The sequence below is a fragment of the Dasypus novemcinctus genome, chromosome 7, assembly GCF_030445035.2.
Source record: "Dasypus novemcinctus isolate mDasNov1 chromosome 7, mDasNov1.1.hap2, whole genome shotgun sequence".
Classification (NCBI taxonomy): Eukaryota; Metazoa; Chordata; class Mammalia; order Cingulata; family Dasypodidae; genus Dasypus; species Dasypus novemcinctus.
The window spans coordinates 16,108,527-16,131,942 of NC_080679.1; the positions used below are offsets into that span (position 1 = coordinate 16,108,527).

General features: G+C 39.1%; 1 pseudogene; it reads left to right on the top strand.

Moving 5' to 3' along the window:
- The first annotated feature begins 2,879 nt into the window (after positions 1–2,879).
- Positions 2,880–3,654, top strand: LOC101426663 (small ribosomal subunit protein eS1-like; annotated as a pseudogene).
- The last annotated feature ends 19,762 nt before the right edge of the window (positions 3,655–23,416 follow it).

Genomic DNA, 23,416 nt, shown 5'->3' on the forward strand with positions numbered 1-23,416 from the left:
TGAAGACTTAAATGGGTTCATTATTCATCAATTCCTTTACATTTTGTAGATCTTCAACATGCATCAGGTAGATCCATCAGAATGCAGTTCTTGAAATCAAACATTATACTAAGGTTCTTTCATAGTAATGTGGACCACAGACATGCGCCTACAATCATCCAGGCCCCAAACATCTCTGCTATGGTTTATGACAACTGCATATGTTTGCCAGTGTGTGAGCACATTCAAAACTTTCTTTGATTTCCATTCTGACCCTTTCTATAGGTAACCTGGCTGCCTATCTTCCTGTGGAAAGAAAATGGCTCTCTCTCTTTAAGTAAGAATACAAATGATGCCTACTTTTTTTTTTAGGAGGCACTGGGGATTGAACCCAGGACCTTGTACATGGGAAGCAGGCACTCAGCCAAGCTGAGCTACACCTGCTCACCCAAGATGCTTACATTTTAAACATGAATGTCAACTTTGCTACTTGCTGCCTGATCTCTGAAATGTATGCACCACTCATTAATCAACATGGATTACCAGCATTTCAGGAACAAGAGGGGCATCTGTGAGTTGCGTGAGACCTAGTTGCCTTGAAATATCTTGATCAATTTTGGCAGGACACAGGTCTTCCACCAACACAATTCCCACCACATGATCCTAATGATTCCGAAAGTCTGTGATGCTCTGCATGGGGTCTCATTTAAAGAAGTACAATCCACCAGACAGAAATAATTGAAATGGAATTTCATTCTTCACTTAAGAACTGTAAAGGAGAGTGCATTTTCTATCCACATTAGTACTTCCCCAAAGCCCCTTTCTTCACCCCAATTCATTTAATCCTTTGGCTATTCTGGAGCCTCACAGACATCAAACCTCCAAAGAATCTCCCCCCAACAGCAGCCCAAGATGTTGCTTCTATCCATCTCTCCCTTTATTATAGAGGCTACTTCAGTCTCTCTCACAAGAAACAAGGATTCTTCCTTTGGACTAACACAAAAGTTCATTCTAAGACAGAGAAGGGAAAGCCCTGAACACTTATATGTTATTATTTTTTCTTACTGCAGGTGAAAGTAAGAGCTACTCCATGGTGGAGCAAGCCTGGCACAACCACAATGTTTTAGCAGGTGAAGAAAAAGTCTGCCATGCCTTCTACCTTCTAACTGGTCTGACTGAGAGGGAAAAAAGAACAGCCACTTGTATTAGGAGAAAGCAGGAGTTTCATTTAGGGTTGTGGTATCCTCCTCCATTGTCAGAAGAAGGGATCAATTTCTGGTGCAGATAATATGATACCATGCATGACAAATCTCTTTCCATGTTGGCTAGAGGGACCATTTATAAATCACATGCTAGAAAACCGGTTATTGCCATCCCACCAGCCATGACTTCACAATCAGGTAGAAGACCCTTTAGCTCTAAAGTGTCTGCACTGATCAAAGGGAACCAACTTGGGTTCATTTAAACTGTCTATTGGGAAGTGGATGTGGCTCAAGAATTTGGGCATCTGCCTACCACATGGGATGTCCCAGGTTTGGTTCCTGGTGCCTCCTAAAGAAGATGAGCAAGACAGCAAGCTGACATGAGGGGCTGACACAGTCAGCTGATGCAACATGATGATGCAACAAGATGACACAGCAAGATGACACACAATGACTAGAACAAGAAGGAGACAACACAACAAGCAGGGACCTGATGTGTCTCAAGCAATTGGGTACCTCCCTCCCACATGGGAGGTCCCAGGTTCAGTTCCTGGTGCCTCCTAAGAAGAAGACAAGCAGACACAGAGAGCACACAATGAATAAACAGAGCAGCCAGTGTGCACAAACAATGGGGGGGGTAGATAAATAAATAAAGAAATATATATATATATATATATATTTTTTTTTTTTAAATCTATCTGCTCAGGTTACAGTATTTGTTGACCATTCTAAACTATTCAGGAAAAAGAAAGTTTTCATACAGAGTTTTGTGAATAATAAATTACAATGTATTTTTAAATTTAAGTGTCTCAGGTGCAAAAGAAAAAAAATTTTAAACCAAGGAAAAATTAGGAGACAGCAATATAAGGAAGAAGAGTTTCCTTGTCAATAAAAGGGGAGTTCCTTTCTTTAAAATAAGGAAAAATATACCAAGATAAAAATGTATATGGTAAAATTATAGAGCAAAAACAAGCTGTCCTCTGATATTTACACAATATAATATTTCTATTTCTGTGATACATTTAGCAATGTCAAAATATATATAACTTCAAAAACCAATCAATGGTCCAATATAAGCCAGATGTATCCAGGAATTAGAGTGCCATGGAATTTGTCATAATGACCATCAGTAAATTAAAACTTTAAAGAATTTAGGCTTGATGTGGCCAACTGACCACCCATCCATACAAGTGGGTACTGAAAGGGAAAAACTGCAATCTAAGAATTCTGAATTTGGCAAAACTGTCCTTCAAAACTGAGGGTGAGTCCAAAGTTTTCACATACAAACAAAAAATGATAGAATGTATGACCAAAAGACTAGAATTACAAGAGATACTAAAAGGAGTGCTGCAGTCTGAAAGGAAAATCCAAGGACAAGAGACTTGGAGAAGAGTGTAGAAATGAAGATTATTAATAAGGGTAACTTAAAGGGTAAAAAGATAGACAATAGAAAGATGACAATGTAAAGCCAAAGGACAAAATGGATGAAGTAAGTAATGCCTTTACAATAATAACATTGAATGTTAATGGCTTAAACTACCAAATCAAATGGCAAAGATTGATAGAATGGATTTTTAAAAATATGAGCCATCTATATGTTGTATACAAGAGACCCACCTCAGATGTAAGGACACAACCAGGTAGGAAGTAAAAGGCTCAAAAAAGATATTACAGTCTTTTGGCTCTCTGAGCAGCACCATGGCAGTTGACAAGAGCAAGTGCCTTACAAAAGATGGCAAAAAGGGAACAAAGAAGAAAGTGGTCGATTCATTTTCTAAGAAAGATTGGTATGATGTGAAAGCACCAGCAATGTTCAATATAAGAAATATTGGGAAAACACTAGTTACAAGGACTCAAAGAACCCAAATTGCAACTGATGGCCTTAAGGGTTGTGTTTTCGAAGTGAGCTTTGCTGATCTACAGAATGATGAAATTGAATTTAGAAAATTCAAGCACTTTACTGAGGATGTGGAGGGCAAAAACTGCCCAACCAATGTCCATGCCATGGATCTTACCCATGCCAAAATGTGCTCCATGGTCAAAAAATGGCAGACTATGATTGAAGCACATGTTGATGTCAAAATACCGATGGTTATTTGCTTCATCTATTCTGTGTTGGTTTTACTAAAAAATGCAACAATCAAATTCAGAAGACCCCATATGCCCAGCATCAACAGGTCCACCAAATCTGGAAGAAGATGATGGAAATCAGACAAATGACTTGAAAGAAGTGGTCAATAAATTGATTCCAGATAGCATTGGTAAAGACATAGAAAAGGCTTGCCAATCTATCTATCCTCTCCATGATGTGTTTGTTAGAATAGTAAAGACGCTGAAGACTAAGTTTGAATTGGGAAAACTCATGGAGCTTCACGGTGAAGGCAGTAGTTCTGGAAAACCAACTGGAAATGAGACAGGTGCTAAAGTTGAATGAGCTAGTGGATATGAGCCACCAGTCCAAGAATCTGTTTAAAATTCAGCCCATAAAAAGTGACAAATAAAATGTCTTATTTGTGAGGGAAAAAAAAGATATTACATGCAAATAGTAACCAAAAAAGAGCTGGAGTAGTGATACTAGTATCAGACAAAATAGATTTTAAATGCAAACTGTTATAAAGGATGATGGTCATTATATATTAATAAAAGGGGCAATTAACCAAGAATAGCTATAATAAATATATATGCACATAACCTGAGTGCCCCAGGATACATGAGGCACACAGTGGCAAAACCTAAGTGAGAAATAGTTGCCTCCACAATAATAGTTGGAGACTGCAATACACCACTCTCAGTATTGGATAGAACAGAGGATAAATAAAGAAATGAAGAACTTGAATAATAAGATAAATGAACTAGACCTAACAGACACCTATAGAGCATTGCACTCCAAAATATCAGGATATACTTTCTTTTCAAGTGCTCATGGATCCTTCTCCAAATAGATCATATGTTGGGTCACAAGACAATTCTCAATAAATTTAAAAAGACTGAAATTATACAAAACACTTTCTCTAATCATAATGGAATGAAGTTGGGAATCAATAATGGATGGGGAAAAAATATGGAGATTAGACAATATACTCTTAAATAATCAGTGGGTTAAAGTAGAAATTGCAAGAGAATTCAGCAAATATCTTGAGATGAATGAAAATGAGAACAAAATATATCAAAACCACAGAGGCAGTGCTGAGAGGGAAATCTATAGCCCTCAATGCTTACATTAAAAAAAAAAGAGCAAAAATTGAAGATTTAACTGTATAGCCAGAGGAACTAGAAAAAGAACAATAAACTAATCCCAAACCAAGCTGAAGGAAAGAAATAGTAAAGAATAGAGCAGATATAAAAGAAATTGAGAACAACAACAACAAAAACAATAGAATCAACAAAACCAAAAGTTGGTACTTTGATCAACAAAATTGACAAACTCTTAGCTAGATTGACAAAGAAAAATAAGAGAAGATGCAAATAAATAAATTCAGACATGAGAGGGGGGACATTACTACCAACCCTGCAGAAATAAGAGAGTTCATAAAAAGAATTATACACCATGATCAACTGGGTTTTATCCCAGGTATATAAGGGTGTTTCAACAGAAGAAAATCTATTAGTGTAATAAACCACATTGATAAATTGAAGAAGAAAAGTCATATGACCCTTTCGCTTGATGCAGAAAATGTATTTGACAAAATTGAGCACCTTTACTTGATAAAAACACTCCAAAAGATAGGAATAGAAGGAAGCTTTCTCAATATGGTAAAGTGCATATATGAAAAACGTACAGCTAGCATTGTACTCGATGGCAAAAGATTGAAAGCTTTTCCACTGAGATCAGGAAAGAGGCAAGGATGCCCACTGTCATCACTGTTATTCAATACTGTGCTAGAAGTTCTAACTAGAGCAGTTAGACTGGATAAAGAAATAAGAGACCCCAAAAAGGAAAGGAATAACTTTTGCTGTTCACTAATGATATGATCCTATATCTAGGAAATCCTGAAAAATCCACAACAAAGCTCCTAGAACTAATAGATGAGTTCAGCAAAGTGGCAGGATACAAGATTAAAATGCAAAAATCAGAAGTGTTTCTATATACCACTAATGAGCAATCTGAGGAGGAAGTCAGGAAAAAAGTTCCATTTACAATAGTGACTAAAAGAATCAAATATCGAGGAACAAACTTAAGTATAGGGAAATATAATACAAATTAAAGTCACAATGGGATATCACTACCCACCTATCAGAATGGTTAAAATAAAAAAATAGTGACAATATCAAATACTAGCAAGGATCTTAAGAAATTGAATCACTTGTACCTTTTTAGTGAAAATGTAAAATGGTACAGTACTTTAGAAAAATGTCTGGCAGTTTCTTACAAAATTAAACATGTACTTCCCATATGACCCAGTGATTTCACTTCTTGGCATTTATCCTGGAGAAATGAAAATACATATTCACACAAATACCTGTACATGTACATGAATTCTTATAGAAACTTCACTCATAAAAGCCAAAAACTGCAATCAGTCCAGCTATCCTTCAACAGGTGAGCAAACAAACTGTGGTACATTCATACCACAGAATATTACTCAGCAATAAAAAGGAATCAACTATTGATACATTTAACAATCTGGATAGATTTCATGGGTATTAAGCTGACTCAAAAAAAGACAATCCCCAAAAGTTAATATCATGTGATTTCATTTATATAACATTTTGAAAATGACAAAATTATAGAGAAAACAGATTAGTGGTTGCCAGGGGTTATGGAGAAGGGGAGGGAGGGTGGTATGATCATAAAAAGGTGGCATGAGGAGTTCTTGTGTTGGAATGGATCTGTAGCTTGACCATGGTGGTGGTCATGCCAAATCTCCACAAGTGATAGAATTGCCTAGAACTAAATGTACACAGAGATAAGTACATGTAAAACTGGTGAAATCTGAATACAGTTAGTGGAATGTCAATTTCCTGGTTGCTATATTGTGCTATAGCTATGCATGATGTTATCATTGGGTAAACTGGCTGAAGAGTAAATGGGATCTTTCTGTATTATTTCTTACAACTGCACATGAATCTGCAATTATCTAAAAAAAATACATTTTAAAAAAATTAAAAATAAATGGCAGGAAGTGGACTTGGCCCAGTGGTTAGGGCATCCATCTACCACATGTGAGGCCCGCAGTTCAAACCCCAGGCCTCCTTGACCCGTGTGGAGCTGGCCCACATGCAGTGCTCATGTGTGCAAGGAGTGCCCTGCCATGCAGAGGTGTCCCCACGCAGGGGAGCCCCATGTGCAAGGAGTGTGCCCCATAAGGAGAGCCGCCCAGAGCGAAAGAAAGTGCAGCCTGCCCAGAAATGGTGCCGCACACATGGAGAGCTGACACAACAAGACGACGCAACCAAAAGAAACACAGATTCCCATGCTGCTGACAATAACAGAAGCGGACAAAGAAGAACACGCAGCAAATAGACACAGAGAACAGACAACTGGGGCCGGGGGAGGGGAGAGAAATAAATAAATAAATCTTTAAAAAAAAAAAAGCAAGGTTAACCTGGCATCTAGGTTGAGTTAGAAAATTGATCTCTTTGCCTTCTCTCTGGCCACTCCACTCCCTCCCTCTTAGCTCTGACCAGGAGGAATTGATTACAATTTTCCCATACTCATGTCTCTGTCTGGCTTGTCCTACCATCACCCTGTGTGCTTGGGAAATTCCTTTTCCTTTTTTACAAGCACCCACTTCTTTCTCTAGTATCATCAACCCCTGGTACCAGACACTATCTCTTCTCTCAACTACTCATGTAATCCACTGCTCTCCATGCTTTACTCTTATTACCATTAAATTCCATTTTCCACACAACAGCAGGGCTTTGGACCATATCACACCCATGCTCACAACCCACTGGTAGCTTCCCTTCACTCTAGATTTATTGAAATCCCTTACTCTTTCCCTATATGATCTGACCCCTGCCTACTTCACTCACCAGCCACTGTTGCCTTCTTCCTTTTCTCAAACACATAAAGCTCATGCTTGTCTTAGAACCGTAGCCCTAGTTATTCCCTCTACAAACAAATCTTTGCCCAATTCATTCCACTTACTTTCTGGTCTAAAATTAACTCTCACCTCCCCAGAGTGATCTTTCCTGAGCACCTAATCTAAAGTAGCCCTTATGTTATGTTATTTGCATACAATTGATATAGCTTGTTGGTTGGTCCTTATTGTTTTATAGTTTTCTCAATACAGGTCCTTTATGTCCTGATTAAGTTTATTCCTAAATATTTGATATGTTTTAGTTGCTACTACAAACAGATTTTTTTTACTGATTGCACATCAGTAGTATACAGAAATGCTATTTGATTTTTGCATCTTAATCTTGTATCCCGCCGCTTTGCTGAACTTGTGTATTAGTTTTAGTAGCTTTGTTGTGAATTTTCTAGAGGAAATTCTAGATACAGGATCATATCACCAGCAAATAGTGCAAGTTTTACTTCTTCCTTTCCTATTTGAGTGCCTTTTATTTCTTTATCTAGCCTAATTGCTCTAGATAGAACTTCTAGTACAATATTGAAAAACAATGGTGGGGTCAGTGAGCATCCGCTTTCAGTCTTTCACCACACTGTACCTTATTGAGAAAGCTTCCTTCTAGTCCTACCTTTTGGTTGTTTTGTTTTGTTTTGTTTTTCATTTCATTTTATTTTATTTTATTTTTTTGAAGATACATAGATCACAAAAAATGTTACATTAAAAAAATATGAGGTTCTCATATATCCCGCAACCCCCTCACCTTACTTCTCCCACATTAACGACCTCCTATCAAGAAAAGGTGCTGTATTTTGTCAAATGCCTTTTCTGCATTAATCAAAAGGGTCATCTTATTTTTCTTCTTCAATTTATTAAGGTGGTTTATTAGATTGTTTTTTTTTGTGTTGAACCACCCTTGCAAATGTGGGATAAAACCCACTTGATTATGGTGTGAGATTCTTTTAATGTGCTTTTGGATTCTGTTTGTAAGTATTTTGCTGAGGATTTTTGCATCTATATTCATTGGAGAGATTTGTAAATTTCTTTTTTTTTTTTTTTTGGAGTATCTTTACCTGGTTTTGGCATTAGGGTGATGTTGGCTTCATAGAATGAGTTTGGTAGTGTGCTTTCCTGATCAACTTTTTGGAAGAGCTTGAGCAAGATTGGAATTAGATTGTCTTTGAATGATTGGTAAAATTCCACTGTGAAGCCATTTGTTCCCAAAGAAAAATCTGTGGGAGGTTTTGATGACTGTTTCAATCTCTTCATTTGTGATTGGTTTGTTGAGATCTTCTATTTCTTCCAGGATCAGGGTAGGTGGCTCCTGTGTTTCTAGGAATTTGTCCATCTCCTCTACATTGTCTATTTTTTTGACATACGGTTGTTTATAGTATCCTTATGATCTCTCTTATTTCTGCAAGATCAGAGGTAATGCCCCCCCTTTCTGATTTTGTTTGTGTCTTCTCTTTTCTTATTTGCCAATCCAGCTAAGGGTTTGTCAATTTTGTTGCTCTTCTCAAAGAACCAAATTTTTGTTTTGTTGATTCTATTGCTTTTTGTTCTCGATTTCCTTTATTTCTGCTCTAATCTTTACTGTTTCTTTATTTTGGCTTGGTTTCAGATTAGCTTGCTGTTCTTTTTTCTAGTTCCTCCAGGTGTACAGTTGTATCTTCAATTTAGCTCTTTTTTTTTTTTTTTAAGATTTGTTTTATTTATTTCTCTTTCCCCCTGCCCCCCGCTCCCCCCCCCCCCCATTTACTGTGTGTTCTTCTGTGACCACTTCTATCCTTACCAGCCGCACCGGGAATCTATGTTTCTTTTTATGTGTCATCTTGATGTGTCAGCTCTCTCTGTGTGTGGCGCCATTCTTGGGCAGGCTGCACATTCTTTCGCACTGGGCAGCTCTCCTTACGGGGCACACTCCTTGAGCATGGGGGTCCCCTACAAAGGGGACACCCCTGTGTGGCAGGGCACTCCTTGCACGCATCAGCAATGCACATGGGCCAGCTCCACATGGATCAAGGAGGCCCAGGGTTTGAACCAGTGACCTCCTACGTGGTAGGCAGACACCCTATCCATTGAGTCAAGTCCCCTTCCCTCTTTCTTCTTTTTTAAAGTAAACATTGAGGGCTATAAATTTCCCTCTCAGCACTGCCTTTGAAGTGTCCCACATGTTTTGGTAAGTTGTGTTCTCATTTCCATTCCTCTCAAAGTATTTGCTGAATTCTCTTGCAATTTCTCCAGTGACCCACTGATTATTTAAGAGTGTGTTGTTTAGGCTCCATATATTTATGAATTTTCCCTTTTTCCATCTATTAATGATTTCCAGCTTTGTTCCATTGTGATCAAAGAAAGTGTTTTGTATAATTTCAATCTTTTTAAATCTGTTGAGACTTGTCTTGTGACCCAACATATGGTCTATCTTGGAGAAGGATCCATGAGTGCATGAAAATAATGTATAGCCTGCTGCTTTGGGGTGCAATGCTCTGTAGATGTCTCTTTGGGCAAATGTATTTCTCATATTATTCAAGTTCTGTTTCTTTATTTATCCTCTGCCCAGATGTTCTATCCAATACTGAGGGTGGTATATTGAAGTCTCCAAATATTATTGTAGAGAAAACTATTTCTCCCTTATGTTTTGCAAGTGTGTGCCTCGTGTATCTTGAGGGACTCAGGTTAGATGCATAAATATTTTGTATAGTTACTTCTTCTTGGTGAATTGACTCTTTTATTATATGTAATGATCTTCTTCATCCCTTATAAGTTTTGCATTTGAAATCTATTTTGCCTCATCTTAATACTGCTACTGCAGCTCTTTTTGGTTTCTATTTGCATGGAATATCTTTTTCCAACCTTTCACTTTTCACCTGGTTGTGTCTCTTGTAGACAGCATATAGATGGCTCATATTTTTTTAGCCATTCTATCAGTCTATGTCTTTTGACTGGGTAGTTCAAGCCATTAACATTTGGTGTTATTACAGTAAAGGCACTACTTACTTCATCCATTTTGTCCTTCTGTTGTCAGTCTTCTTAACTTTTAGTTTACCCTTCCTAATAATCTTCATTTCTACACACTTCTTCAAATTTCTTGCCCTTGTTTTTTCTTTTCATATTGCAGCACTCCCTTTATTATCTCTTGTAATTCTGGTCTTTTGGTAGCATATTCTATCATTTTTTTGTTTGCCTGTGAAGACTTTGAATTCACCCTTATATTTGAAGGACAGATTCAGAATTCTTGGCCAACAGTTTTTCTCTTTTATTGCCTTAAAATAGATCATACCACTTTCTTCTTGTCTACATGGTTTCTGATGAGAGGTCAACACTTACTCTTATCAAGTTTTCCTTGTATGTGATGCTTAGCTTTTCCCTTGCTGCTTTCAGAATTCTCTCTTTATCTCTGATATTTTCATTCTGAACAGAAGGTATCTAGGGGTATGGGGTAGGTCTATTTGGATTTATTGTTTGGGGTAAGTTGTCCTTCTTGGACATTGATACATATGTCTTTCATAAGGGTTGGGAAATTTGGGGTCATTATTTTCTCAGATATTCTTTCTTCCCCTTTTCCATTCTCTTCTCCTTCTGGGACACATATAATGCAAATGTTTGTGTGTTTTGCATTGTCATTCAATTCCCTGGGACTCTGTTTCATTTTTTCCATTCTCTTCTCTTTATGTTCTCCAGTTCAGATATCCTGTCTTCAAAATCATTAATTCTGTCTTAGAGCAATTCAAATCTGCTATTATGTGCCTCTAATGTATTTTTATTTTCATCCACTGTGTCTTTAATTCTATTTGCAGGCTTTCAAATTGTTCTTTATGCTCTCCCAGTGTCTTCTTAATATCCTTTCTTTATTCATATTTTCTTTAAATTTTTTGAAGTCATTTAGGAGAGTTATGTCATCATCACTGATTCATTGTCTTAAATCCTATATCTCTTCAGGATATTTGGTTTGTTCCTTTGGCTGGGCCATCCTTTCCTGTTTCCTAATATGGCTTGTAATTTTTTGCTGATATCTAGGCATGAATATGTTAGTGACTATACTCTGATGGCCAATTTCTCTTTCTTGCCTTTTTTTTTTCCCTCACAATTCTTCTTTGATATTTGGTTCAACTCATTACAAGTCATTAAAACTTCTGAGCTTAACTTATCAAAATTGGGCCAGGACTCACTAGTGGGGGTTAGGATATAGGGAGAACCAAAAGTTTTGTCCATGCAATTTCTAGATTGGCCAGCAGATGGCACTCATCAGTGCATCTTTCCACAGAGGTGTTTCAGTCTTGGCTTTCCTGTGTTCCTGTGTTGAATATCTAGAGCGAGATTCAAATCAGGCTCTGTTAACCAAATTCACTGAAGAAAAGCCCCCTGACTCCCTTTCCCTTTTCCCTTGAAACAGCAATTTCTGTAGGAAGATGTCTGTTCCCTTCTCATTTGGCTGCAGTTAAGTCAGGAGTTTTACCCCAGCTTAATATCTTCGGGGTGGAGGAGGGAAGTTCTTCCTACAGGGGTTTGGTAATTCACCTTTGTTACTTCTGGTTCTGCATGTCTCTGTCCCTCACCCTCCTGGGAGTTGTATAGCACTGTCCTGGTCTGCTGACCTCCAAAGCAGGTCCTCGGGCAGCTTTTAGCTCTTTCTCCATTGTTTTTGTAAGAGCACTGAGCTCTGCCTGTTAGTCTGATGCCATCTTCCCACAATCCTCCTGGCATACAATTTTTTTTCTTGATTAATATTTGATGAATGAATGACTTTAACCTCTTTCCACAGGATGACACCAGGTGGTCACTTCATCAAGGAGCCATTTATAGCCATTTACAAGGCCTGTTATGATGGGTATTGAATAGCATCTTATGTAAGACATGTGAGTAAGACACAGAAGACCTAAAACTTCCCTTCTTGCTAGTTAATTCAGCCATGTCATGAGCTTCTGGCCAAAGACAGTTTTTATAGAACACTCACAAAACAAAGGAGCAAAGCCGAATACAATTGCATCTTCCTAAGATATTATGACTAAAATATTTTTTTAAATGGCAAACTACGTAAGCAGTAGAGAAAGGAAATTTCCATAATTGCAATACAATGAATTTCATTGAAAATAAAATAAATAGATTTTCTTAAGAAATGATCAACTGACCTCTGAGTTCTGCCAGGGTTCAGGGGAGGTCACCAGAGCAGGTGATGGAAACTCCAAGAATAAAGTTATCTTGAAAACAATATTCCTTTTTACAATCCATCCTGTAAGTTCAAGCTGATACTCTTAAAGAAGACATCACAATAATGATTCACCAATTCATCCAGAGTTTTGTTGTTGTTGTTTTCATGGCATGTTACAAAAAATTATAATTAGATATAAACAAAACTAAGGTACCCCAAATAAGCCAGCAAAACCAGCCCAAATAGATGATAAAAAGAAAGCTTGATAATAAAGTACCTAGAATGTAATCTATGTGGCTACATCATAACACTCTCCATAAAGCTACTACAATAGGTTTGCAAATAGGCTGGTATCTTAGCCTCCAGAGAGACTGACCACGCAGAGCAGTCAGCTGCCTCCCACCTGCCTACACCTGCAGATATCCATACTGTGCCCAGTCTGAATTGCTGTGTAGCCGTACTGGACCCGAGGGCAGCTCTTTTGCTCTGTTCAACCACCAGACTTTTGCCAGCAGAACCAAGACAAGAAAAAAGAGATACACCTGTTGACTGGGGCCCAAGGTCTTCAAAGTGGCTTTTCACTATTATCAAAGAGGATGTTAGTGGATGTTTTTTTCCCTTTGAATTATTGCTGGTATCATGTCACAGAGCAGAATAAAGAATTAGAAACTAAGAGCCATTGACCAGATCATCAAACACCAAACAGATGCCTGGGAAACATTGCTAACCCACTAGAAGCCAGCATATAGGACCCAAATCTTTACCAAATATTCCATGGGACCCACTGGATATGCGGTGGGGATGGTGGGGCTGAGTCCTTTTATCCAGAAAAGATCAGCTCTGTAATTGTTCATAAAACTGTGTGGGAAGCTATAATTACCATTGGCAGCTCTAAGAAGTCTTTGTACTTGGGGTCAGAAAAGACCCTGGGTGATATAAGATTGATGGGCTAGGCTTGGTCAGGAGGACGTGAGAGATGCACGAAGTGCATTAGAGTACAAAACAGGTCACTGAAAGGATTAAAATAAAGTCTAATGAAGTCACTATTTGCCTTTTTCCTTATTGTAGGACTTGTACCTTGGAAAGAGCATTGAATGGGAATAGAGGAATGTTACATCCTCATTTTGTCCGCAAGACTATGCAGCTTTCTGCCACTTTTACTATTTTTACCATCAGACTTTCCCAAGGGTCCCTTCCAGCTCTAAAATTATTCAGTGAGTACAGTGATAATACAGAATGATTCATTTCAAATAAAAAGTATCCCCAGGATATATGCATACAAAGGGAATTACCAATTTGTCTAGAGAGGGCAGAAAGAATTTTATTTGATCTGGATCAAAGATATCGTTTTTATTAACTTAATGTATACAACTGATATATAAAGCAATTTCAGTCAAATTTATTTTTATGATGAGACATTAAGCAGATAATACTAGAATTTTTCAATTAACATAAGCATATAGACCCAAATCTTACTCTTAAAAATTAGACCAGACCTGAAAGAAATTAAGACTGAACAAGCAAAAAGCTTGAAAATGAAACCCATGTTGATAACTAGGAAGACAGTATGATTTCCCAGCTATTCCACCATTTGATTTCCCCACTGCCACTGGTATCTTCCTTCTCCCAGGCTGCCTCAACTCGTACCTGATGGAGAGGATTACCTGTGTCCCCCAAAAAGGTATGTTGAAGTCTTAATCCCCAGTACCTGTGACAGCGAGCTTATTTGGAAATAGGGTCCTTGTGGATGTAATCAAGTTGCACACTGGAGTAGGCTATGTCCTAAATCCAATTATGGTGTGCTCATAAGAAGAGTTGGAGACACACAGGGGAAGACAGTCATGTGGAGACAGAGGCAGGAATTGGAGTAATGCAGCTACAAGTTGAGGAACGCCAAGGGCTGTAGGCAGCCAGCAAACCAGAAAGAGGACAGGAAGGAGTCTTCCCTAGAACCTTCAGGAGAATGGCCCTGCCAAAACCTTGATTTCAGAATTCTAGCCTCCAGATCAGTGAGAAAATTAATTGCAGTTGTTTTAGGTCACTCAGCTTATGGTGCTTTATTGTGGCAGTCCCAGAAAACGAATGCCCCTGATATGGTAAAAGTAGTCGATCTTCAATTGCAGAATCATCTCATTTGGTTCTTTGATCCATGTTATCATAATTTCCTATGAAACTCTAGAATTATTATCAACAAAATGCAAGAATATGATCAGTTAGAAGTAAGCTGACCAGGTCCTGCCCATCACAACATCACTTGAGCAATTGTGTATTTGTTAAGAGGCTGATGGTTCAAGGCATCCAAGAAAGGAAGCAGTGGAAACACTATCAGGGAGGACATCACTGGGAAAGGAGGTAAAGGAACTCTACTGAAGTTTCCACAGTCCACTAGGAAGAGTAAGTATCTGAATAATCCATGTGTACCATTCTTCTTTTCATTTTTTAATGTATAGTTCACATACCATAAAGTATGCAATTCAGTGGTTTTTAGTATATTCAAAGTTGGGCAACCATCACCTCTACCTAATTCATAACATTTTTATGGCCCCCCAAAAGGAACCCTGCACCCATTACCAGTCATTCCCCATTCTTGCCTCTGCCAGTCCCGGGCAATCACTAATCTACTTTCTGTCTCTATGCATTTGTCTGTTGTAGATATTTCATATAAATGATATCATACAATATGTGGTCTTTTTTGTCTGGCTTTTCTCACTTAACATTTCCAAGATTCATCCATTTTGTAGCATGTCTCAGCACTTTATTTCTGTTTTAAGCTGAATAATACTCCATTGTATGGTTATACCACATTTTGTTTAACCTTTTACCAGTTGATGGACATTTGGGCTGTTTCCACTTGGGGCTATTGTGAATAATACTGCTATGAATATTTGTGTGCAAGTTTTTGAGTAGACCTATGTTTCATTTCTCATGAGTATATACTTAGCAGTGGAATTTCTAGGTCAACATTTTCTATGGGAACTCTATGCTTAACTTTTTGAGGAACTTCTAACCATTTTCCAAAAAAGTTTACCATTTTATGTTTCCACCAGTAATGTATGAAAGTTCCAATTGCTCCACATCCTCACCAACACTTGTTATTCATCTTCCCTAATGGCTAGTAACATTTAATATCTATTCATGTATTTATTGGCCATTTACATAATGTCTTTGGAGAAAGATCTATTCAAATCTTTTGCCCATTTTCAATTGGGTTATGTGTCTTTTTTTTTTTTTTTTTAAGGCAGTTCTAGGGATTGAACCCAAGACCTTGTACATGGGAAGCAGGCATTCAACCATTGAGCAGCATATGCTCACCTTATGTTTTTTTATTGTTGAGTTATTAAGAATTGGTCCATCCAGTTGAAAGCACAAAAAAATATACTACACATTATGTTATCCCAAGTTAGAGAGACATGTTTAAAAGCTGATATATAAGCATAACATTCTTGTCTTGCAATTTGGATAATTTTCTATGAATTGATATTTAGGAAATTAAATTCTTTCCATAGTGACATAAAAGGAAGACATAAGAAAGAGATGTTAAAAGGTCTATCCACACTCTTAGATAGTCACCAAAAAGTGCCAAATAAATTTAGATTCCTAAATAATTTCTTAACAAACATGACATGCAGTCATCTGTTAAGTTCTTCATTTGTACACAGGTGACATGACTTTTTCCAATGATAAGCAATTCAATGTCCAGTAGCCTTTGAAAACTGCTTAAAATTCCACTGCTGGGTATATACCCAGTAGAACTGAAAACAAGGACACAAACCAATATATGCACACCAATGTTCATAGCAGCATTGTTCACTACTGCTGAAAGTTGGAATCAATCCAAATGCCCATCAACAGATGAATGGATAAAATGTGGTATATACATACAATGGAATACTACTCAGCTTTAAGAAATACACTACAAGCACATGTGATAACATGGATGAATCTTGAGAACATTATGTTGAGTGAAGCAACCCAGGCATTGAAGGACAAATACTACATGACCTCAATGATATAAGTAAACCAAGCTGCCTCAGAGAGCTAGAGACTGGATGATAGGCTTACAGGAAATCAGGGGGTAAAGGAAGGATGTAAGCTGACACCTACATGGGTGAAATCTATGATAAACTGGAGTTAAGTATATGTACAAGGAAGGGATAAAATGGGTGCATAGGGTTACCTTTGGGTGGGGCTTTGCGGGCTCGAGGGGGGCTAGGGATGAGAGGATGGGTAATATTGCCCAAGAAATTGGGGAGAGGGTGGGGCAACATACAAACATAGGAGATTGTCAGTTATGTGGTTGAGAGTATATTATTGAGAAAACTTTTTCAAAAATATAATAAGGAAAATTACCTCTTTAAGATGCTTAAAGGAGATAGTCTGACGCAGGACAGACTCCTAGGGAATATGTGAATGCTCATTTTGCCATAGTGGGTTATATCATTGGATAGAGACCCATATAATGAGAGTGAAGGTATACCCACATCCTGGGGAGGACTGATGCCATCAAATAGAGGGAACTGTATCTCTCAAGAGAAATGGTGGCTCCCAGGGCATTAGGGCAGTTGAGCATGTCAAGCCCTCAACACTGTTGCAACTATCTCTGAACATGGCCCTTCAAGCAATGAAGATTGAATGTCACTGTGGGCCCTAAGGGGAGGGAGAAAGAGGTATTGAATAGATAGAACCAATGTAACTGTGCGGGCAATAGAAGTGTTTCACAAGAATATGCTAGGATGGATATAAGACATGTAAAATTACACCAAAAATATATAGGGGCTGATTGGCTAAAATGTAAATCATAATATAAAACATAAGATAACTAAAAATTTATAAAATTGTATAGTCTAAAATATAAACCACAATGTAAACACAAATGTTACCTTGTTTGAAAGCTATTGTCTCAATATCTGTACATCAGTTTCAGTAAATACAGTATGAATATGTAAAAAGATTATTGCTGTGGAAGGGAAAAGGTTTTATGTTGGATATGTGGGAGTACTCTATATTGTATATGTGAAGTACTGTGGTCTAAAACTCTTGTGAAGATAAGCTTAATAATTAGAAAAAATAGAATTTTTCCAAATTAATATGTATTCTATATCTAACCTTTAAACTCATTTCTATATTCCATTTTACTATTAAGGGAACCTGGCAATATATTGGGCTTCACTTTTCAGGAAGTTTTGGATCACAGAGAGGTTCAACAATGGCAGCGGAGGAATACTGGTGTGGGATGTTATTGACAGGGGACACATGGTTGGCAGGGAGTTCTCCAGGGCATATATCCAGGGTACATAAAAATGTTTGGATATTTTCATAGTGGAAACAATTAAAAACAACAACTGAGGGAATGCTAAGATCCTAGCCAGGGGAGCTCTATCACAGTCCCTAAAGGAACAGCAACAATCCCCCAAGTGCAATGGCAAAGACCAAAAAAGAATGAAGGTCCAACAAGCCCTTGATACTAATGACTATGCTTGTGAGCCTGTGCACCTGAAATAAGAACAAGGCCTAGAGCTGCAGTGTGCCTAAGAGTTACCTCCTGAGAGCCTCCGTGTAGCTCAAATGTGGCCAGTCTCAAAGCCAAACTCAGCATGTAAATGCGTTGCCTTCCCCCCAGTGTGGAACATGACTCCTGGGGATGAGCCTCCCTGGCACCGAGGGATTACTACCAAGTACCAGCTGATGATGTGACTAGAAAAGGACCTTGAATAAAAGGTTCAACTCGGACCAGAATATCTCAGTCTACATAATAACAGGAGTTAAATATGCTTTTTGACCTGAATCAAGGGGGAAATGGAAAGGACAGATGAGTTTATATGGCTATGAGTCTCCAAAAAAGAGCTGGGAGGTTACCAGAGGGGTCACCCTTATGCACACCTCAGCAGAGTCCCAGAGACAGATAAAGTAGATACAACCTCGGGTATTGGTTCTTCTGAGGGCCACAGAGACCCACAGGTTCTATGGTCATGGCAGATGGAGTTCAGTGCCATGTCAGTTGGCCCTTCCTTGGAGTTTGTGTTTCTGTGTGATGGAGCTGGACTCAGATGTGAACGTTTTTCACAAGCCTTTTCTGTTACTTTACCAGAATTGTAGTTGGTGCTGGGGTTTAATATATACCCAGGGGATCTGAATCTCTGGACTGACCGTATGATAGCCAGGCCCTGAGCCTCAACAGACTTCACCTCCTACACTCTGGTTTATTGGACTTACCCCACTCAGCAAACAATGAGTTGAAGAACGTCAACCACCACAAAAGTACCTACAACTGAAAGCAGGAGGATTGCATCCAGCATCCATGTGGAATCTAAGCCCCCTCTTGATATAGATGTGGAGTGGACACAACCAATCCAAGGTCCACAGGATGGGGGAATAGAATATGGATTAGAGTGGACTTACTGATATTCATGAACTATTGTGATTAGTAATAGAAGAAAATGTGGCATTGGTGTGGAGAAAGTGGCCATGGTGGCTGCTGGGTGTGGGGAATGGGAGGAAGAGATGACATGTGGAGGCATGTTTGGGACTTGGAGCTGTCCTTGGTGGTGCTGCAGGGACAATTACTGGACATCGTATGTCCTCCCATGGCCCACTGAATGGAACGTGGGAGAGTGTGGGCTATGATGTGGAACATTGACCATGAGATGCAATGATGCTCAGAGATGTATTCACCAAATGCAATGAATGTCTCATGATGATGGAGGAGAATGTTGCTATGAGGGGAGGAGAGGGGTGAGGGGGGTGGGAGGTATATGGGGACCTCATATTTTTTGAATGTAATATTAAAAAAATGAATAAAGAAAAAAATAAAGCAAATTTAAAAAGATAACTGCTTAATGTCTTCATATAATTTTTTTTTCTTTTTTAAAGGTTTCTCTCCCCTTCCCCCCACCCCCCACCCCAGTTTTCTGTTCTCTGTGTCTATTTGCTGCATCTTCTTCTTTGTCCACTTCTGTTGTTGGCAGTGGCACAGGAATCTGTGTTTTCTTTTTTTGTTGCGTTATCTTGTGTCAGCTCTCCATGTGGGTGGTGCCATTCTTAGGCAGGCTGCACTTCCTTTCCCGCTGGGTGGCTCTCCTTATGGGGCACACTCCTTGCGTGTGGGTCTCCCTTATGTGGGGGACACCCCTGCAGGGCAGGGCACTCCTTGCACGCATCAGCACTGCACATGGGCCAGCTGCACACGGGTCAAGCTGCACACGAGGCCCGGGGTTTGAACTGTGGACCTCCCATGTGGTAGATGGACGCCCTAACCACTGGGCCAAGTCCTCTTCCCATCTTCATATAATTTGAACCACAAACCTCTGTTCAAAGTCAAATTCAGGAAGTGGAGGTGGCTCAAGCCATTGGGTGCCTACCTCCCAAGTGGGAGATCCCAGGTTTGGTTCCCGGTGACTCCTAAAAAAGCAGCACACAACAAGCAGAAAGCAAGTTCCAACAGTGGCAGGGGCAGGGGAAAGAATAAATAAAATAAATCTTTAAAAATGTCACATTCAGTAAGACTTTCTTTTCACAAGATGAAGACAAATGTTATTTGTATTTATTCCATTTAATATCATAAAATGTCTCATCATGGATGTGACAATTTCATTTCGAAGTAGATGGAAACATCTTCCATATATTTTTCAATCTTTTAATATTTGGAGATATTGTCCTTTCTTGGAGTCTTGGCAAAAATAATTTTAATGTTTTAAATTGTATTTTTAACAAACTATCTCAAACAGGTATTTTATATAGAAGTCCATAGGAAATTTTTAATTGTCCAGCATGGTTGAGTTTTTCTGCATCATATATATACTATCTAGGTCTTGCCTCCCAAGTGAGGCCAGACCAAATAACGCAGGATTGCTCATCGGAGTGAACAAGGAGATTCATTACAGGGTCCTGTCAGGATGGTACAGGGGTCACCCCAAGAGTTCTAATGCACAAAACCAAGGATGGAAAACAGCCAAAACCAAACCAAGAAAGATTAAGGCCACGTCCCAAACAAAACAGGCAAGGTAAAGATGGATAGTGGATGGGAAGCACCCCCCTCACTTGAATTAATCTCCATAAGGACAGGAGTCTTGCTTCTCACACTCACTGCTCTTTACCCCAGCATGAAGCACAATGCAGGCATGTTGTAGATACTCAGAAGTTGCTAAATGAATAAAAGAATGAATGAATGCATGTATGAAAAGTTAGGAATCAGAAGTGTATGTGAAGAGGGGCAGGCTGAAAGAACTGAGTGTACTTTCAGTGTGTACTGAGGGCTCTGTTGAGAAGTGGCTAAGGGCTCAGTCCCTGTGTCACTCCACTTCATGTGAGTGAAAACTTTGGTAACATAAAAAATTCATCACTGAGCACAAAATTTACACTGGAAGAACAACCGTCCAATTCACCTAACAGCTGCCATGTAAAAATGAATTCTCACATATGTTACTGCAGGCATAGTTGACATAGCCTAAAAGTCGCTTATATGAATAAATGTTTATATTGGTTTATGTGTTCTTTGTATTTCTTGTGAAAAACAAGAAGAGGTATGGTTGCCAGATTCCGCAAACACAGGACATCTCGTTAAATTTGAATTTCAGATAAGCAAAAAGAAAATTTTAGCATAAGCCTGTCCAAAATATAGCATAAGCCTGTCCCAAAAAGTTATCTGTTGCTTATCTGAAATTAAAATTAAACTGGAAGAAAGCAAACAAAAGACAAAAAATTAAACTGGGGATCATATATTTTATCTGGCAGCCCTAGGAAGAGGGAATTTCTTCTTTTAAGATCTCTCAGGTTATATGGATTTTAGGTAGTCAGATTTAGTTACAGGGTTATTTTACAGGATCCACCAATGAACACCCAGTCAAGAGATCACTCTCCATTTTTATCCAAGAGATTACCCAAGGATTCTTAAAATGGACATGATTCAATTTTTTATTGTTAATGCTGATCAAATGTGTCTAAATAGGAGTAAAGTTAGGAAAAGTCACTTTCAAACACTTCTAGAATCAGAAGCAAACCACTGCCTTCTTGATATAATCCCCTGCTCCCATTCTTACCACCAATCCCAACCTACAGAATGACCCTGGGTAGACGGGGGTGAACATGTTCACCCTTTGGGAGCTAGTAGAGAATTTCCAAAACAATGAGTTTATTGTCATGATCCATATTCTCTTGCAAAATAGTAAGGAACCGTATAAACTCCTTAAATTGAGCATCTATATTTAGGTTTTCAATAAATATTTATATAATGAGAAAAAATACTATTGCTACTCTGATGTATCAAGCACTAGGCACCTGATCTAAACTACCTATACTCCATATCACAATCCTGCTAGATAGAATTTATCACCACAGAGTAGCAGTTTAGGAAACCAAGGCTCTGTCCACACATTAGTTCCACCCCCGGCAAACAGCAGCCCCTAGGCCAAGTTTTGGGTGTAGACCAGGTACATCCACCTGTAAGTGGGTTTGGGGATGTTTGGGCATAGATCCCTGAGTTCCTGCTTGGAGCAGAGTCTAGAAGGGGGAATACAAGCTGGAGGGTAAATGCCATAGATTCCTTTCCCTCAAAGAGGAAGACCAACATGGGGCCCCCTAAAGCACAGGGCCCAGGGCAGAGGTCCCGCTAGCCAGATCTAGGAGTGTTATGCACTTGGACTAGTGCTCCTTAAGAGAAACAATCAATCCTGGCCCACAACAACTCCTTCTCAGAAGAAAGGCCCTTTTCTTTCCTGCTCTCCTGCACCCGTATCCTCCATCACACTGCTGGAAATCATCCTTTGGGGAATATCATGGTCAGTTATAACCACCACACCTCATGACCCCGGCCAAGTTGAAAACTTCTCAGGCTGTCTCCTCCTCCCTGCCACTCTTATCTCCTTACTTTTCCAAGTGTTTCCTTCCAGATCTAACCTCTTCCTTCTTCATTCATTATACCCTTCCATTCCTGACCACTAGTCCCTGACATACTCTCTTCAGTTGATATCCCCAGCCTACATGCCTAAGCTGTGCACCACTCATATTCCCTCCTTGTTTGCTTTAACAGAAGTCTGTATTCTCCAGAGAAAACCTCTTTTCCTCTCAAAGGGAAATTGATCATGTTCTCACCCGGCACATAATTGAGGGTTGGTGATCATTTTTTACCCAATGGTCCCTCCTAGAGTTTATTCCTCATAAAAAATTTCTGTTTTCAATTCCCATTGCTATCTACTAACTTTTGGTAACTCCCCCAATTCACTGACGATTGTCAGTATCCTACTTAGGAATGTGACTTGGACATCTTTGTGGGAAAACCCATCAAACATCCTAACCATAGTCTTTCTTTTTTTTTTTTTTTAAGATTTATTTTATTTCTCTCCTCTTCCCCTCCTCCCCCGCCCCAGTTGTCTGTTCTGTGTCCATTTCCTGCGTGTTCTTCTTTGTCTGCTTCTGTTGTGGTCAGCGGCATGGGAATCTGTGTTTCTTTTAGTTGTGTCATCTTGTTGTGTCAGCTCTCCATGTGTGCAGCACCATTCTTGGGCAGGCTGCACTTTCTTTCGTGCTGGTTGGCTCTCCTTACTGGGCGCACTCCTTGCGTGTGGGGCTCCCCTACGCGGGGACATCCCTGCATGGCACAGCACTCCTTGCAGGCATCAGCGCTGCATGTGGGCCAGCTCCACATGGGTCAAGGAGGCCCGGGGTTTGAACCGTGGACCTCCCATGTGGTAGACGGACGCCCTATCCACTGGGCCAAGTCTGCTTCCCTAACCTTAGGTTTCTTGATCTTCTTGTCTTGAGAGGTCACACTGGAAAGGTTATCTTCATGGATTTTAACTACCCATTCTCAAGGCCAGACCCTGGACTTCTCACTTAAAGAATTACTATAAAATCTCAAATCCAAACATCTCTCTCTGGACAACTCCTATCCTGCTAGGACCTCCATTCAGATAGCAGTTTTTATCAGTTTTTCAGTATCATTAGAAGAGCTCCTGTCCACTTAATCTGTCAAATTTTGCCTCAATGATTTTTTATTCTTTCCCTGTTCATCTTTCATTCCATGGACAGTTATTCTCTTACCAATATCAACCAATTCATCTTTTTTCCCCCAACAGATG